At 38.1% G+C, this 19,614-nt stretch overlaps 1 non-coding gene across 1 annotated transcript; it reads right to left on the bottom strand.

Annotated features, from left to right (window-relative positions):
• Nucleotides 1-8,487: 8,487 nt before the first annotated feature.
• On the bottom strand, nt 8,488-8,554 carry LOC111525151. The gene has a single exon (XR_002725980.1). It is a non-coding gene; the product is annotated as a small nucleolar RNA SNORD109A (small nucleolar RNA).
• Between the last annotated feature and the right edge of the window lie 11,060 nt (nt 8,555-19,614).

Here is a 19,614-nt window from a genome sequence, read left to right as displayed (position 1 = left end):
GAGGGAGGGGGGAGGGGGGAGAGGGAGGGAGGGAGGGAGGGGGGAGAGGAAAGGGGGGCGGGGAAGAGAGAAGGGGAGGGAGGGAGGGGGAGATTGGAGGGGGAGAGAGGGAGGGGGAAAGAGGGAGGGGGAGACAGGGAGGGGGAGAAGGGGGGAGAGGGAAGGGAGAGGGAGGGGAGAGGGAGGGGAGAGGGAGGGGGAGAGAAAGGGGGAGAGGGAGGAGGAGAAGGAGGGAGAGAGGGAGGGGAGAGGGAGGGCGACAGGGAGGGGAGAGGGAGGGGGAGAGGGTGGGGAGGGTAGGGAAGGGGTGGGGTGGGGAGGGCAGGGAAGGGGTGGGGAGGGCAGGGAAGGGGTGGGGAGGGGAGGGCAGGGAAGGGAGGGAGGAAGGAAGACAGAAATAACTCAGGTAACTCAACAACAAAAAACCCTGATTTTTAAAAATGGACAAAGTAATTGAATAGGCTTTTTTCCAAAAAAGATAAACAAATGGCCAACAGCTATATGAAAACATGCTCAGTATCACTAATTACTGAACAAATGCAAGTCAAATCCGTAACAACATTTCACCTCACACCCATTAGAAGATACAACTGAAAAACAACAGGCAGGGTGCGGTGGCTCAGGCCTGTAATCCCAGCATTTTGGGAGGCCGAGGCAGACGGATCACCTGAGTTCAGGAGTTCAAGGCCAGCCTGGCCAATATGGTGAAACCTTGTCTCTACTAAAAGTACAAAAATTAGCTGGGCATGGTGGCAGATACTCGGGGAGGCTGAGGCAGGAGAATTGCTTGAACCCAGGAGAAAGAGGTTGCAGTGAACCAAGACAGTGTCATTGTACTCCAGCCTGGACAACGAGAGTGAAATAAAAAACAATAAATGTTGGTGACTTTGTGGAGAAATTGGAACCTTTGCATGCTGTTGACAGGAACATAAAATGGTACAGCCACTGTGGAAAAATGTATGGAGGTTCCTGAAAAATTTAAAATAGAATTACCATATGATCCAGAAATCTCCCTTTTGGGTATACATCCAAAGTAATTCAAAGCAAGATCTCAAAGATACACCTGCATATCCATATTCACTGTAGCATTATTCTTAATGCCCAAGAGGCAGAAGCACCCCAAATGCCCAAAGCAGACATATAAGGAAAACCTGACATCGCCACAAAATAGCATTTTATTTTCTTAAAGAAGGCATTTGCTAGGTATAGAACCGTATCACTGGTGAAGACAGATCATTGACAAACTATGCATTCAACAGAGGCCTAATATCCTGAATCTACAGGGCACTTAAATAAATCAACAAGCAAAAATCAACCCCATTAAGAGGCGCTTTTCAAAAGAAGATATCGAATGGTCGACAAACATGAAAAAAATGCTCTTAGTATCACTAATCGTCAGAGAAATTCAAATCAAAACCACAAAAAGGGCCAGATGCGGTCTCTCACATCTGTAATTCCAGCAGTGGGAGCCTAAGGTGGTGGATCACTTGAGGTGAGGGGTTCGAGACCAGCCTGGCCAACATCGTGAAACCCTGTCTGTACCAAAAATACAAAAATTAGCTGGGTATGGTGGCACATGCCTGCAGTCCTAGCTACTTGGGATTCTAAGGCAGGAGAATCACTTGAACCAGGGAGGCATAGGCTGCAGGGAGCCGAGATCACATGACTGCATTCCACCCTGGGAGACTCTGCCTCAAAACAAAAAAACAAACAACAACAAAATCCACAATAAGATCATATCTCACAATGTCAGAATGGCTATTATTAAAAGTAAAAAAGAAAAAGATCCTGGCAAGCCTGAAGAAAAAGGGGAACGTTTAAACACTACTGGTGGGAATGTAAATTCGTCCGGTCACTGAGGAAAACAGTCTGAGGATTTCTCAAATAATTTAAACAGAGCTACAGTTTCACCCAGCAATCCCATTTCTGGTATATACCCAAAAGAAAATAAATCATTCTACCAAAAAGACACATGCACTTCTATGTTCATCACTGTGGTATGCACAATAGCAAAGACACACCATCAACCCAGGTACCCAGGACTGGTTGTATTAGTCAGGGCTCCCTAGAGGGACAGGACTAATAGGATAGGTGTGTATCTAAAAGGGAGTTTATTAAGGAGAACTGACTCACACCATCAGAAGGTGAAGTCCCATAATAGTCCCTCTGCATGCTGAGGGGCAAGGAAGCCAGTCTGAGTCCCAAAACCTCAAAAGTCAGGAAGCCAACAGTGTGCGCTGAGAGCCCCTTGCAAATAACTGGTGTAAGTCCAAGAGTACAAGAGCTTGAAGTCCAATGTTTGAGGGCAGCAAGCATCCAGCACAGGTGAAAGAGGAAGGCCAGAAGACTCAAGACAGTCTGGTCCTGCCACATTTTTCTGCTTGCTTTATTCTGCCAGCACTAGCAGCTGGTTAGACTGTGCCCACCCAGATTGAGGGTGAACCTATCTCTCCCAATCCACTGACTCAAATGTTAAACTCCTTGGGCAACACCTTCACAGACACATCCAGTCACATACTTTTTGCATCCCTTCAATCCAATGAAGTTGACGCTCAATATGAACCATCACACGGGTAGATTGGACATAGAAAACATGGAGCATATTCACCACGGAATACTATGTAACCATAAAAAAGAATGAAATCATGTTCTTTGCAGCAACATGAATAGAGCTGGAGGCCATAATCCTAAGCACAGTGATGCAGGAACAGTAAACTAAATACCACACATTCTCACTTACAAGTGGGAGCTAAACATTGAGCACACATGGACATAAATATGGGAACAAGAGACAGTGTGGAATACTGGAGGGTTCCGTTTGGGTGGTGGATTTAAAAACTACCTATAGGGTAGGTGTGGTGGCTCACACCTGTAATCCCAGCACTTCGGGAGGCCAAGGCGGGTGAATGACTTGAGGTCAGGAGTTCGAGACCAGCCTGGCCAAAATGGTGATACCCCATCTTGACAAAAAAGCAAAAACAAAAAGTCAACCAGGTGCGGTAATGCACACCTGTTATCCTAGCTACTTGCGAGGCTGAGGCATGAGAATCGTTTGAATCTGGGAGACGGAAGCTGCAGTGAGTAGAGATTATGCCACTGCACTCCAGCCTGGGCAACACAGTGAGACTCAAACAAAATAAAGAAAAAACACTACCTGTCAAGTTGTATGTTCACACATTAATCCCATAACAAATTTGTGCATGTACCCCCTGAATCTAAAATACAAGTTGGAATTTTAAAAAGAAAGAAATTGAATTTAAGTATTCCTTTCCTACTAGATATAAAATTGCTGTTCTTTGTCCTTTCCAACAAGACAACATAAATAAAATGGAAATTACCCTATAAAATAGGAGTAAAGCAGGGAATTATACAATGATTTAAAAAGCCAATTCCTTTTTTTTTTTTTTTTTTTTTTTTTGAGATAGAATCTCACTCTGTCACCCAGGCTAGAGAGCAGTGGCATGATCTTGGCTCACTGCAACTCCACCTCCTGGGTTCAAGTGATTCTTATGTATCAGCCATCCAAGTAGCTGGGATTACAGGTGTGCACCACAATGCCTGGCTAATTTTTGTATTTTTAGTAGAGACAGTCTTTCACCATGTTGGACAGGCTGGTCTTGAACTGCTGGCCTCAGAGATCCACCCATCTCAGCTTTCCAAAGTGCTGGGATTACAGACATAAGCCACCGTGCCCGGCCCCAATTCTTGAAGAAGAAGTAATTATCTTTAACAAAACAGCATCAACAACTCTGAGCGGAAAACTGACAGAACTGGAAGGAAAAATAGATAACTCCACTGCTATAATTTGAGAGCTCCATAGCCTTTTTTGAATCCCCAAAATAGACAAGTGCCAATAGATGAAGCAGTCAGAAAATCAGTAAGGGGATAGTTAACTTGAATAGCATTATCAGTTAACTTCATTTGACATTTTCAGAATAGTCCATCCATCGACAACAGAATCGATGTTACCCTCAAGCTCACCATGAAATATTACCAAGAAAGATCACCTCTGGGCCCTAAGACACACACTGACAAATTTGAAAGAACAGAAAAAATATAAAATATGCTATCAGTTCACAATGGAATAAAACTACACTAGAAATCTATAATTGAAAAACAGCTGGAAAACACCAAATAATTGGAGATTTAACAACTCACAGCTAATACATAGTTTAAAGAGGTTATCTCAAGACAAATGAAGAAATACATTTAAATAAATGAGAGTGAAAAAAAACTTACCAAAATTGGGATGCAGCAAAAGTAGTGCTTAAATGAAAATTTGTAGCATTAAATGTGTACATTAGAAAATAAGATCTAAGTCAGGCAGACGTGGTGGCTCACACCTGTAATCCCAGCACTTTGGGAGGCCAAGGCGGGCAGATCACGAGGTCAGGAGTTCAAGATCAGCCTGGACAATATGGTGAAACCCCATCTCTATACAAAAATTAGGTGGGTGTGCTGGCACGCACCTGTAGTCCCAGCTACTCGGGGGGCTGAGGCAGAAGACTCGCCTGAACCTGGGAGCTGGAGACTGCAGTGAGCAAAGACTGTGCCACTGCACTCCAGTTTGGGCAACAGAGTGAGAAACCATATCAAAAAAACAAATAAAAAAAAAAAATAAGATCTAAGTAAATAATATAAGCTTCCACGTCAGAAAACCAGAAAAAGAAAAAAAAATAAGCAAAGAAGAGAAAATAAATCATAAAAATTAAAGCACAATCAAATGAAATGAACAGCCAGAAAATGAAACTCAATGAAACCAAAAGCACATTATTTAAAAAGATTAATGAAACTAGTTAAGTGTAGGCAGGTAAATCAAGAAGAAGAAGAAGAAGAAGGCTGGGTGCAGTGCCTTACACCTCTAATCCGAGTACTTTGGGAGGCCAAGGTAGGCAGATCACTTGAGGCCAGGAGTTCAAGACTAGCCTAGCCAACAAAGGGAAATCCCATCTCTACTAAAACTACAAAAAAAAAGAAAATTTAGCTGGGCATAGTGGTGCACACCTGTATTCCCGGCTACTCGGGAAGCTGAGGCAGGATAATCACTTGAACTCGGGAGGCAGAGGCTGCACTGAGCCGAGCCGAGATCATGCCACTGCACTCCAGCCTAGGTGACAGCACAAGACCCTATCTCAAAATAAATAAATAATAAAAGAGAGAAGACACAGATTTACAGTAACACAAATGGAAGAGGGCTCACTGCTACTGATCACCTGGATACTAAAAAGACAATAGAGAAATAATATGAAAAACTCTACAATCACAAATTTGGTAACTGTAATGAAATAGACCAGTTTCTTGAAAACCACTGTAGTGAGTTCAACAGTAACCCCACCCCCACCGAAAAAAAAAAAAAATACATCAAACGGGGCACAGTGGTTCACACCTGTAATTCCAGCATTCTGGGAGGTGGAGACGGGCAGATCACTTGAGGTTAAGAGTTCGAGATCAGCCTGGCTAACATGGCGAAACCCTATCTCTACCAAAAATACAAAAAATTAGCTGGGCGTGGTGGTGTGAGCCTGTAATACCAACTACTCAGGAAGCTAAGGCAGTAGAATCACTTGAACCTAGGAGCTGGAGATTGCAGTGAGTCAAGATCACTCCACTGCACTCTAGCCTGGGTGAAAGAGCAAGATTCTGTCTTAAAAAATAAATAAAAATAAGAGATATGTCCACATGGAAACTATAAATGTGAGTTTATTTGGAAGGTGAGTCTTTACAAATCTAACTCAATTAGAAAATGACCACCCTGGGCAACATAGTAAGATTTCATCTCTACAAGAAAAAAAAATACAAAAAACTTAGCCAGGTGTCGTGGTGTGGACCTGTAGTCCCAGCTACTCAGGAGGCTGAGGTGGAAGAATTGCTTAAATACAAGAGTTTCAGGTTGCAGTGAGCTATGATCATGCCCATTGCACTTCAGCATGGGTGAGAGTGAGATCCTGTCTCAACGATTTTGTTTTGAATTAAAAATAGGTAGATAGGAAAAGAATGAAACGAAAAGATAAACTGCATACAGTAACCAAAGAGAGTTTAGGGGCTATAAGTCAGACAAAAACTACAATTATCAAGCTAAATAAATTTCAAGATAAAAATTGTTGGTCAAGACAAAGAAGGACATTTCATGATGATAAAACTGTCAATCCATCAGGAAGATGTAACAATAATAAAGATATGTGCATCTAACAACATAGCCTCAAAATTAAATTTAAAAATGACATGACAGAATGGAAGGCAAAATCAACTTTATAATAATTGAAAATTTCAATACCTCACTTTCAATGATGAACGTAACAATGAGACAGAAGATGAAGGAAACAGAAGCAAAAAACACTGTAAAGCAGTTACATCTAACATCCATCTATGGAACAATCTAACCAGTAGAAAATATGTTATTTTCAAGTGCACATGGAACAGTGTCCAGGGTAGTTATTAGACCACACACTGGTCTCAACAAATCTGAAAGTAAAGAAATCAGAAAAGTATGTTGTTCAACCACAAAAGAATCAAATCAGAAATAAATGAAAAAAATTGGGGGGAATTCACAATACATGGAAATTAACACATTACTAAGATTCCTTAGGTCATGGAAATAAGAAAATTTATAAAATAGTTTGAAATGAAAGGAAACAAAACACAACAAAAGAAAATGGGTAGCTAAAGGAGTTCTTTGAGAAATTTATAGCTGTAAATGTCCATATTAAATAAAGGAAAATCTCAAATCAATCTAAACTTTTACCTTAAGAAAACAGAAGAACAAAGCCAAGTTAAATCAAGTAGAATAAAAGAAGTAAGAATAACATGCCAATAAATAAAACAAAGAATGGAGAAGAAAAAATAACAATATCAAAAGCTGGTTCACTGAAATTTTTGGTTTGTCTAGTGACAGGCCAGGTGTGGTGGTGTGTTCCTATACTCCCAGCTACTCAAGACGCAGGGGCAGCAGGATTGCTTAGGCTCAGAAGCTCAAGGCCGGCATAAACAGCATAGCAAGACTCTTGTCTCTCAAAAAATTGACATAACAATATCTACAATACTGAAAACAGAAGACCCAATTTTCATAAAATCTGGAATGAAAATCAGACTATTACTAACACCCTTATAGAAATAAGGTATGTCAACAAATTAGATAACCTAGATTAAAGGCGCAAATACCTAGAAATACATAAATTACAGGAACTGTCACAAGAAGGAAAAACAAAATCTAAGTCACCTTTAACAAGAGATTCAATGAGCTACTCAAAAAGTTCCCACAAATAAAATCCTACACAAATCATTTCTCTGATGAACTCTACCAAATCATTAAAGAAATAACATCGACCATTTACCAAGTCTTCTAAAAAAACAGGAGAGCAGAAAACATTTCCCAACTTATTCCATGAGTCTACTATTACCCTAATTTTTAATCGAAACAAAAGACATCATCAAAAAGGTGAATCACAGACTAATATCCCTAATGATGCCAGGCATGGTGGCTCCTGCCTGTAATCCTAGCACTTTGGGAAGCCAAAGCAAGAGGGTTGCTTGAGTCCAGTAGTTCAAGACCAGCCTTCGCAACCTAGTAAGATCCTATCTCCACGAAACAAAAAATTTAAAAATTAGCTATGCGTGGTGACACATACCTCTATTCCTACCTACTCGGGAGGCTGAGTGTGGAAGATCATTTGAGCCCAGGAATTCAGGGCTACAGAGTGAAGAGCTGAAGTACGCTATGACTGGGCCACTGTACTCCAGCCTGGGTAACAGACAGAGACCCTGTCTTCCCAAATAAACAACTGAATAAATAAAATCAATTGGGCAAAATTCTACATTTGTCATTTCATGCAAAATTCAAATGGAATAAAAATATAAAGGACAATGATTCAGAAATGAAGGTGGAGAGACTCACCAAAGTAAAAGATACATTATTTAGATATTATCCAGTAAGCCACTAAAAAAATCAACAAAAAGACCTCAGGATGTGACATGGAACACATGATGTATATGAATTCCAAAGGATGTTGGTTTAACTACTCACCCCTATTTTCTGAAGTGGAGGACCTCATGCCAGCCCTCCTCTACCTCAGCAAAACAAAATAGAAGAAAAAGACATGGTCTCAGAAAATACTCAACAGTAAAAATAACAAAGCACTAAAATTGGTTCCTTTGTCAATATTTAATATAGGCACGCAGTGTTCCCTTCCTTCACTATACATCACAGTTGCTTGACCTTTCTTGACTGAAACTTTTTCATTTGTTAATCAAGAACATATTTCCCATATATGTATCTATCTACAATACTCTGCTCAAAATGAACAAAATAAAGTGAGTCTTGGGTCAGTAAGCATACTAAAGAGCATACTGACTCATAAGACAGGATGCTAATGCTCTCTCAGGAGAGATAGAAAAGGAATGCTCACAGGGGTACTCTGTTGTCACTGAGGGATCCCCAAATAGAGCCAGGCTCTGAGAGTCTTATTTGTCCTATTGGAGGGCCGCACATCTGGACCTCAGATTGACATCTGGAATGAGTCCCTCAGCATCCTCAGACAATTATTCTCATCATCGATCCAAACAAGCGCCCTCCCAACAAATAAGCATTTCCACAGCCAGGCTTATTATTGTGCATGGTTATCTAATGCATCATCAGTGAGAACAGTAAATGTACAGTAGACATTTGTTTAGTATGTGAATAACAGAACTCTCACATACATAGCATGAAAAAACGTATGACTGAATTGTTCCAATAAAATTAGATTAAAATCTATTGGGAAATTTTTTTTTTTTTTTTTGAGACAGAGTTTTGCACTTGTTGCCCAGGCTGGAGTGCAACGGCATGATCTCGGCTCACCACAACCTCTGTCTCCTGGGTTCAAGCGATCCTCCTGCCTCAGTCTCCTGAGTAGCTGGAATTACAGGCATGTGCCACCACGCCTGGCTAATTTTGTATTATCAGCAGAGACGGGGTTTCTCCATGTTGGTCAGGCTAGTCTCGAACTCCTGACCTCAGATGATTCACCCACCTTGGTCTCCCAAAGTGCTGGGATTACAGGTGTGAGCCAAGGTGCCTGGCCAGGGAAAAAAAATTTTAAATCCAATTAAGATCAATTCAATGAACTAAAATTTTTAGGAGTAAGCGAGGTAGCAAAATCAATATATACTGTGATTACATGACAAATATAAGTAGAAACATCTGTGATCAGAACGTGCCAGATAAAAATTTTTAAATCAATATTTAAGCCAGGCATGGCAGCACATGCCTACAGTCGCAGCTACTCAGGAGGTTGAGGCAAGATGATTGCTTTAGCCCAGGAGTTCAAGGGCAGCCTGGGCAATACGGCATGACCCCACCTCTATTCTTTAAAAAATAAATATTGAACACACTGAATTTCACTAGAAGATTATTTTCATCCAACAAAAAAATGGTGAGAAAAGGAAATACATCAATACTTCCCCCAATTTATTCAGGTTACTACCAAAAAAAAAATCCCTTTTTTCAAAAAAGGGAAAAAATAATGAGATTCCCTGAACAAAGTAGGGATATTCACATAGCAAAAAAAAAAAAATCTATTATAAAAATATTCTCCTTTGAGCCTCTGAAATCATGAATTCTCAGATCCTGAAATTCTGATGTCACTGGCCACAACACACAGAAACAATTTCAAAATCACCACGGTAGCTGCTCACCTCTCTTGCTTGAAATTCTGTAACATCTTCTAGACCTGCAGCAAACTATTAAAAACAAAAGTAAATCAGATTAGAGAATATACAAATTTCACAAAAAAATAAGATACAAACATTGTTTCTGTAATAATTACCACAGAGCCATCTTTGCACAAGTCATAGATCTTTGGTCCTTTGTCACCTTTGCCATTTATTCATTTATTTCCTCCTCCAATTCTTTATTTTTGAGATGGAGTCTCGCTTTGTCGCCCAGGCTGGAGTGCAGTGGTGCAGTCTAGGTTCATTGCAGCCTCCGTGTCTCTGATTCAAGCGATTCTCCTGCCTAAGCCTTCCAAGTAGCTAGGACTACAGGCATGTGCCGTCACGCCTGGCTAATTTTTGTATTTTTACTAGAGATGGGGTTTCGTCATGTTGGCCAGCCAGGCTGGTCTTGAACTCCTGGCCTCAAGTGATCTGCCCACCTCAGCCTCCCAAAGTGCTGGGATTACAGGCGTGAGCCACTCCACACTGCTAAAATTCTTCCATTCTTTAAATAGTAAAAATCGGCCAGGCGCATTGGCTCATGCCTGTGAGCAATTTTCTCTTTGAATCAGAGATTCTAAAGAGTTGTATTCTGCCAAATACAGACTCTTTGAAAATGCCCTGTGGTGGGTAAAATTAAACACACATGATAGGGGTGTTGTGAAATCAATATTCTAGAAGAGATATAAAAAACTTTAGGAATCTACTTCAATAGTGAAGTAGAAATCTCTGTCTCTATATATATATATAAACTTTGGAATCTATTTCAAAACATTACATAGAAATTAAGATGGCAAGAATAGAGAACATAGATGAAAAATTTCATAAAATAAATGGAAACCATAGAAAAGAACAAAATGTAATAGCGCACTGCCATTGGGAGACGTAAGAGAAGTAAGATGCAGTAAGCATAGTCCATCTTCACACAACCAAAGAATTAAGAATCTCAGAGGGATGCACTGATATGGTAGAGGAGAACGTGGAAGGCGAAATGTTTGAAGGTGAACTGGGGAACTCGAAGTGCCAGAAAACACCAGTGAGTATCATGTTTTTCCTTTTCTCTAATATCCCAGCCTTAATTCAGTATGGCAGAGTTCCTGAAAAATAAAAAACTGCTTGTTGAGTACAAAAACCAAGACATAACCTCTATACTTACTATTTCAATGTATTTTTTAAAAATAAGAATAGTTCACATCAATATTCAACAGAATATTCATCTTGCGTAGACTATTATCTGCCTTCAAACCTAGCGAAAATTATCTTAAACATCACTTACAGACAGGTCCTCAAAATGTCAAATAAACATAGTTTCTATATTCTCATGTATAAGAGAATTGAATACATAAACACAGAAAAACCTCCACATAAATATTCCTAGCGGGATTAGTCATAATAGCCAAAAACTGAGGAGTAGATAAGCAAAATGGGATATTTATACAATAGAATATCACTCCTCCATCAAAGAAAACGGAGATCTGATACATGCTACAACATGGCCAAACCTTGAAAACATTAGGCTAAGTGAAAAAATTCTGGGTAAAAAGGCTTCCTTCTAATATAAATGCTTCACATGCGGGTAGATCAAGGCCTGCTGGTATTATAGTACTCATGCATTTATTCCACATTTTCATGTTTCCTGAGCATTTATGTATGCTCAAAGCCATATGCTCAAACCATTCCTTTTGACATGTTCTTTTGCATTATTTTCATCAACTAATTCCAGATACTGAACAGATACAAGACTATCCATAATTCCTGGATAATCTTTACCTGGATTCCCTATTAGCTAACATCTTATAACACCTGTTTCATTTTTTTTCTCATTTTTTGAACCATGTATATTATTTTATCTAAATGCTTTGAAAATTACAGCTGTAACATTATCCTTTTATCCTTTAAATTGTTTTAATTTCTCAAAAACAAGAATTTTCTGTTATATAACCTCAGGCAATTGTATGACATTGGCAATTAATACTCACATAACATTACAATCTACTTGAGGGACAGTCTTCAAACTCTGCCAACTTTCCATGTCCTTTTACAGACATCCTGAATCAATGTTATATTCCATTCTCGTGTCTTATTTAGTCAGAAATAATCTGGACTATTTCCTCAGTGAAATTAGTATGTTTGAATACTAAAAGCAGAATGTCAGTCAATTTGAGATTGATGTTTCCTCATGGGTAGACTCAGGTTTATATACTTTAGTCAGTAATACCACAGAAATGAGACTGTGTTCTTCTCAGTGCATCCTACCAGTGCTGCCTGATGTTCCCACTACTGGTGTATTAACTTTCACCTCTTTAATTCAGGTGCCTCAACCATGTTGTCCATTAAGAAGCTACTGCTTTCCCTTTGTAACGACAAGGACCTCAAATTGCTCACTATCTAAGTGTCCTATTTCTCTTAAAATGTTCTCCAAGTTTTAGCATCATTTGATGATTCCTGGCTGAAACAATTGTTATTTCCAAATACTGATTTTCCAAATCCTGTCATTTCTTTGTTAATGCTATCTATTGTACAGAAGAGCTGTACTGTCAACCCTGCCTAAGCGTTCATTCATATTAATAATATTTTAAACATCTTATTACCATTGATTAGGTCTCTCATCCTCCAAGAAACCGTGTCCAAATATTCCAAAATGGTGTCCAACAAAAGCCGAGGCTGTTCACTGCTCAGTATCCAGTGGTATCCTATTTGAGGGACGCAGCTTCCCCCATCTCTGCTTTCTCCTTCTGTACTTTTCCTTCTTCAGCATTCTCAACATGTCTGAGACCCAGCTGCAAGAATCTCATAGTCAATTTCCAACCCCCCAAATACCAGAATATAAAAACACAAAGCTAGAATGGCACTGTGCATTCCTTACATGACAAATAGTCAAAATTCTAAACATATTTCAATAACTGCCATAGCAAAGCAAAATTTATGTCACAATCCCTCATGCATATACCATTTTAACTGAAGTTTCAGCTACTAGCTGAGAACTGCTAAGGGATTGCATTCACAAGACACAAAGTGCCATCTTTAGAAAAGGGTTAGAATGAATGAAGAAAATGGAAAAAGAGAACTAATTATAGATTTTGTTGAATGCGGGAGATTTTGTAGAATCTAGACCATATGATCATAAATTACACTGGAAAACTATCCCAACAAGAGGTTATGACCTTCAAATCTAGATCAGTTGGCAGTTTTCTCTTCACTCAGATATTACCATGGACCTTTTTCCTGCTATTGGCAACATTTAAGTCATCATACTGCCTGTCACCAGCTCTATTCCAAAGTTAGCTTCTTCCATTTAGCGATCCTCTTTCTACTGGCCATTTCTCTTTGGACTTTCATCTGTGCCTCCATGATGTCTCAGAGCTTTGTGTATAATATGGTTTCTGCCGGGAAACATGTTGTTCCACATTCTGAGCAAAGGCACCCCATATTTCCAGAAGTAATTCCTTAAAGGTTTATACTATAAGAATTTCCAAAAGACAATTTCCTATTCATGTTTTTCTCCTGTTCCTACAATACACCAACAGTTACACTTTCTGTCCTGACAAGCTGCACTTAATAATTATCATGTCTCTGACCTTAAAGACAAAAGGAGAATGAATGTAACTTCTGAAATGTGGGTTCTTTCACAAAGCATGATTTTGCTCAACGGGTTTAACAAATCATAAGCATTTTTAATTATGATCTTCCAAAGGTTGTGACATCCTAGGATAGGTTTATTTAACTTCTATGTAATAGGATGAATTACACAAATTCAAACTCAACCTCAATTTACTTATCTTTTAAAAAGACATAAATTCTTTATTCCATCTGTTATTATAAGCATTACGATAATTCATGTAAAGTGCTGATCTGAATATGTGGTATATGTGGTAAAAATTCAATAAATGCTATCTTTAATTGAAATACATATATGTATTCAAAACACACACACACACAAATGCAACAATAATGACCAGAACTCGCTGTATTTTGAGCGTATTCTTCCTATAAAACTGGTTTTATTGACCATATCGTAACAAGCACATACATTTATCATTTCAAATGAATAGAAATAACAATGTTGAACACAGTTGGTGCTCAATAACTGGCAAATCAACTGCTGAAGTTGTTGGATTTTTATATCAATTAATTTGAACATGCATCACCGTATTCATAGCTGAATATAATCCAATTGGTTAAATGTGCCGCCACTAATTTTCCTACCATTATTTGACAAAAATGTTATTTACTATTTTACAATTATCATTAACACTACAGAGTACCCTTAAGTTTACATGCATCTTTGAACACCTCCTATTATATCCTTATAGTTAAATATCTAAAACTAAAATTGTTGGTCAAAAGTGCTAATTTCCATATTATATATATTTTCTACTACCTTCCTTAAAGATTTTAACACATCAGGAGTTGTAAAGTCTCCCTACCTTGTTAACACATATATCTGTTAATCTGATAGGTGAAAAAAGGCAAATAATTGTTTTATTTTATATATATTTTAAGTATGTATTTCATATGTACACAAATTTCATTATTTCATTATAATGACTGATCAGATTGAGCACATTTTCTATGCTCTTGGCCATTTGCAATGCTTTTCTTTTATGAATTATTCATTTACGTGCTTTCCCAATTGATTTGAATGAACCTTTCAACACTAAATTTGGCGTATATGTTTTCAGTAGATATACATACATTACTACAAAAGAGAAATTGCCCAAATTTAATTTTAACTTGGCAGTTTACTCATTCTTTTTACCTCACCTTTACTGCAATGCAGATAGCATCAACAAACAAGAGCAAATTGGTCAAACCCATTTAACTGGATTAAAGATGGCATTCATTTGCTATATATATTGTTGATGCTATCATGCTTTTACAAGCTGAGTTAAAGAATAGCTCTGGCATGTAGTAATCTCACTCTGATGTGGTGAAACAATTACAACTGCTCAAATGATGTCAAAATAGGCTCAATTTATGGTCCACGGAGGATGGATACCACCACGGCTGCTCAGAGACAATCCTGCTAACTGGGATAAGAAGGCAGGCAAGATTTTGGAATTCCCTGCAACTCTATAGATGAAATTTGGAAGAAATAGGTTCAATTCTGAAATATAATTTATCAACTATAACTATTATAGCAAGGGGTTTATATCACTCCAATTCCTTCTACTGTGCTTGTTTTACACTGTTTAGGTGATGTTAATGGCATGTGGTAGTCATTTGTATCACTCACTTGCAAATGGAATTTGGCAAAAGAGCTAAACAAATTTTTATGAAAATGAAAATGTTGAAATAATACTTCAAATGTTATTACCACGTGGCTGAATTGTTGTGATTTTTTTTTCAGATTCCTGTTTAGCCAATGCTCTGGTTTCCTGAAGGGTAAACTCTAGCCCACAGGGTGCTTTTCTAAAGTTTTATTGGAAGAAAGGCATGGCACACTCATTCCATTATGAATTATCTACGGCTGCTTTCATAATACAACAGCAGAGTAGATTGGCCGCAACAAAGACCACAGGGCTTTCAGAACTGACAACGTGTGTCTGGCAATTTACAGAAAAAGTCTGCCAATCCAGGGTCTAGTTTAACACGGGCTGGAAAAATAATTCTACATAATTAAAATTGAGCTTTAAAACGTGGAAATACAAAAGACTGAAATGGCAGGGTCGTCTTATCTACTCTTAAGTTTTCTCAGACCCAGAAGATACAGAATGTCATCACTATTTTGATTTTTTTCATATTCAAGCACAGTATAACAAGACCAGAGTGCCTGCTGGACAAGGTCCCTGACTTAGAGCATGCTCTCTTCTGGTTTTTCTTTCTATACATCACCACCTCACAGATCACCATCACCACTGTCCATTCACATGGAAGTAACTCCTTTGAGTTTCCACTGCTATGTCCTTCTGTCTCTTCTGACAAACGGCACAGACAGAATACAGATGAATGATTGATAAAGACAGATATATAGATAGATAAAAATGGACTGATAGATTATTTAACAATAGACAAATTTAGATGGAAACAGAATTGGGGAAGAGTTTGAGAACTACCAATAACATCAGACATTAGGATACCAATCAAGGTATTTCTCAGAACGGAACACTTATTGTTCTACATAAGCTTATTTATCTTATGTGTACATTGGTATGCTGTTTCTGAGTTTTTCTTAAGACCACAGAAAGACAGCAACTATGTTTTAGTGATGGTATATGCACCACAAGGAGTGCAATCATGCCCCTTTCCTGAATGATCATCATGGAAGTTGACATGGAAATTATGAGAAATGTGAAAAAATATACCATTTGAATCAAACAGATTAAATTGGAAGATTCACATCATCTTCCTCGAATTCAGAAGTTGTAAGATACCTATATCCCATTTACATTCAATCAAAAATGGTATTTTAAGAGCTAGATCAATTCTATGTTAGGAGAACTCATCAAATGTCTACAACACAGCACAATTCACAAAACATAACATAAGCCTATGTTCTGACCCCAATAATATTTTCGATTAATTAAATAAAATCTTTTTACCCTGCTTTTTCTCATTAACAGTCATCCAATCACTTTCTAATTTACTCTTTCACTATAAATACCATGAAAGCAAATTTAGTCATTTAAAAAGGAATAATAATTTTCGGTTTCACTTTCCAGTATGTGATATTATCACACTGTGAAAGAGACACAAATAGCAACACGCAAAACTGGTAATAGTTCTACTCTTTGTTAAAGTATCTATCACATCCTGATATGCCAACCAAAACTTCTGTTTCAACTATTTGCTGTATCAACTACTCAAAGAAGAAAGTGGTTACATTTTATTTTTAGCCTTTACACAAAAGCCACATTCATCGACTCATTTCGGATGGCCAGAAACGTCTACCATGCGGTAGCTCACTTATTCTCTCTTCTGGCAAGATCAGAGCTCGCGGCACCCCTTTGCTTATGAACCATAGACTGAAGACTTGAACTGTGGGAAAGAACACTCAGGCAAGTTGGCTACAGATACCAAGGGGAAAGAATTTGTTTTATTCATTTTTTTTAGATTTTTCTCTGGTATGAATAAATGCATTGTGGAGAATGTGGGAAGTGGTAAAAGCAAGTGATAATGCTGGGAATGAGGGCAGAGAAGAATAGTGAGCTCAAATTAATCACCAGGTATTTCTAATAATAATAATACCAAGGCAAACTAGAACATAACGCTTAGTGAAATCAATGCTCTATCTGTTTTGGATGAGTGGAAAACAGATACTCATACCAAGAGATTATTCCTACTCTCGCCAGGCAAAATACAAAGCAGGTAGACCTTGGAAATATGTATAGTTTATAAAAACTGTGATGCTTTAAAATTCCTACAGAAATCTGAACATGTATACTTTTTATAAAAAAACAGTGAAAATCAGAGAAGTTTCATGTGGGATAGACAGCTCCACTGTTTTAGGCTTGGGCACTTCAGAGTACGAATCAGTAAGACTAGCTAGCACTTTATTGTCTCCTAAGATGAAACTTTTCCCCATCAGGTCAAGGAAGACATGCAGGTCTGGCTACTAGTAATAAGAGGAATACGTGTTATCAAGCCAAGCCCCCAACAGATACCATCTGGAAACTCCAGAAGTAATATAAAGACAGCTATCTGAAACCATGGAGAACAACGAAAAGCAAGCCAGCACTGGAGGAGACAGCACTTTTGGAGGAAAGGAATTTCCCTGTAAAAGTTTCCAATTTCAAGGAATTTTGCTGACAGGCATCCTCAATAGTGGCTGGAAAGTGGGAGGAAATTCCCAGTGTGGAGAATCAGACACGGGAAGCCTGAATGAAATTCTGTGTGTAAGTTCTGCTGAAATCTTTGGTTGACCTGTAAATTGCCCATCAAGTAGGCCATACTCAAAGTAACCCAACCAATACGAAAAGAAAAGAACTGACTGGAGTGTAGGCTGCTTCTCACAGCACACAAGAACGCCTGCAGTTTTAATGCAGCCAAGTTAACTGCTTCTCTTAAACATAAATAAGTAAAAGTATCACTATCATTTATAGCCATAGCTCTCAATGAAAAAGAGTAAGAATGTGCGATTTTGGCCCCAACACCATAAAAAAGAGCGCTTAGAAAGGACTGAAGGCATTTTTTGGCAGGGGACATGGGGAGGAGAGAGAGTTATGCTACTGGTAAGAACTGAATGGAGACAAAGGATAACACTCAGTACCCCACAATGCATACAGAACAGTACCCTCCCAGAATACACACACCACCACCACAAACAAAATAACTCAGTTCAAAATGTCAATAGTGCTGAAGCTGAGAAATACTGTTTTAGAAGAATAAAACAGAATTCAGAGTTTCTAAAATATACTCAAAGTTTAAGTTACAATCCAAAATTACTTGACATACAAAGAAAGAAAACTATAATCCATACTTAAGACAAAGGAAACTAAAGCTAACCTGGAAGCAGTCCTGATGTTAAAATTCTGAAAAAGCATATAATTATGCTGAAGACATAAAGAAAAATGTGCTTATATTAAATGAATAGGATAGCACATCAAATACAACATAATATTAAAAATAAAGAACTGGTTGATGGGGCCAGGAGGCAGGAAGAATGCTTGAGCCTGGGAGTTCAAGACCAGCTTGGGCACCACAATGACCCTATCTCTACAAAAACAAAGAACTAGCTGAGTGTGGAGGCATGCACCTGTAGTTCTAGCTACTAAGGAGTGGGCAGGTTATGGTGAGAGGATCGTTTGAGACCAGGAGGTCAAGGCTGCAGTGAACCATGCCACTGCACTCCATCCTGTGTGACAGAGAAAGAGTCTGTCTCAAAAACAAAGCAAAAGCAGTAAATATCTGGAACTAAAAAATAAAATAAATTGAAAAGAAAATTTACAGGATGGGCTTAAGAGCAGATTGGAAAAAAATAGAATAAAGTCAGTGAACATGGATGGAAACAAATTATTAGGTTGTTCAAAGTGAAAAATACCAAAAATAAGATTTAAAAAGAATGTCAGGTATCCAAAGAACAATATTAATAGGTGTAATACAAATATATATGTAAAAATTAGAGTCCCAGGGGGATGACTGAAAAGTTATATTTTAAATGGCTGAAATCCCCCCAAATTTAACATAAAACACAATATTAACAGATTAAAGAAGTTCAAACAATCAAACAATATAAAGAAAAACACAGAGTCACATCATAACCAAAACTGACTCAATACTTAAGTAAAAGATATCTTAGAAGGAGTCAGAGAAAAATGGCACATTTATATGAAGAGAAAGAATTACACAAAAATAAAGATTTAAATATTAACGGAGTCCGGAAAACAGTGGATTATCTTTGAAAGTGCTTTAAAAAAATCCCATTAATTCTATGTTTAGTAACAACATATTTCAATGAAGACTTCAAAAAAAGACAGTTAAATATAAAATAATCACCATATACTAAAAAAAAAATTATCATCAATAGGCCTGCTATACCAGAAGCGCTAAAGAAAGTTCTTCAGGCAGATGGAAAGAAATTTGTTTCAGGAAAAAATGAAGATCACTGAAGTTGGTTCATATTCACAGAAATATAAGTGATTTGAAAAAAAGTAGTGTTAGAGTGAAGGTAAAATTCTGACTGAGAAGCCAGATTCAAAACTAGCCATTCCGATTGCTCAAGCAGTGTCAAACAAAAGTCGAAGCAACTGGCATAGCAACTAGCCCTTTACTCCCATTGGTTACAACTCATTTCCCTTGCATTCCCAATAAACCTGAATGGACTCAAAATGTCATCAGTCCACTTCCTTCTCTGCATGGGTTAACAAGGGTTAGCAAAGAAGCAGCTGTGGCAAAGCGAGAATTATACAACATTCACATAGAACAGACATACGAAAGCCCCAGAGAGAAAACCTTTTCAAATTTCCCAAATTCAGACATTTTTATGGT

The sequence above is a fragment of the Piliocolobus tephrosceles genome, chromosome 6, assembly GCF_002776525.5.
Source record: "Piliocolobus tephrosceles isolate RC106 chromosome 6, ASM277652v3, whole genome shotgun sequence".
NCBI lineage: Eukaryota > Metazoa > Chordata > Mammalia > Primates > Cercopithecidae > Piliocolobus > Piliocolobus tephrosceles.
Note: the sequence above shows the minus strand (reverse complement) of the source record. Positions and strands in the feature narration are given on the sequence as shown.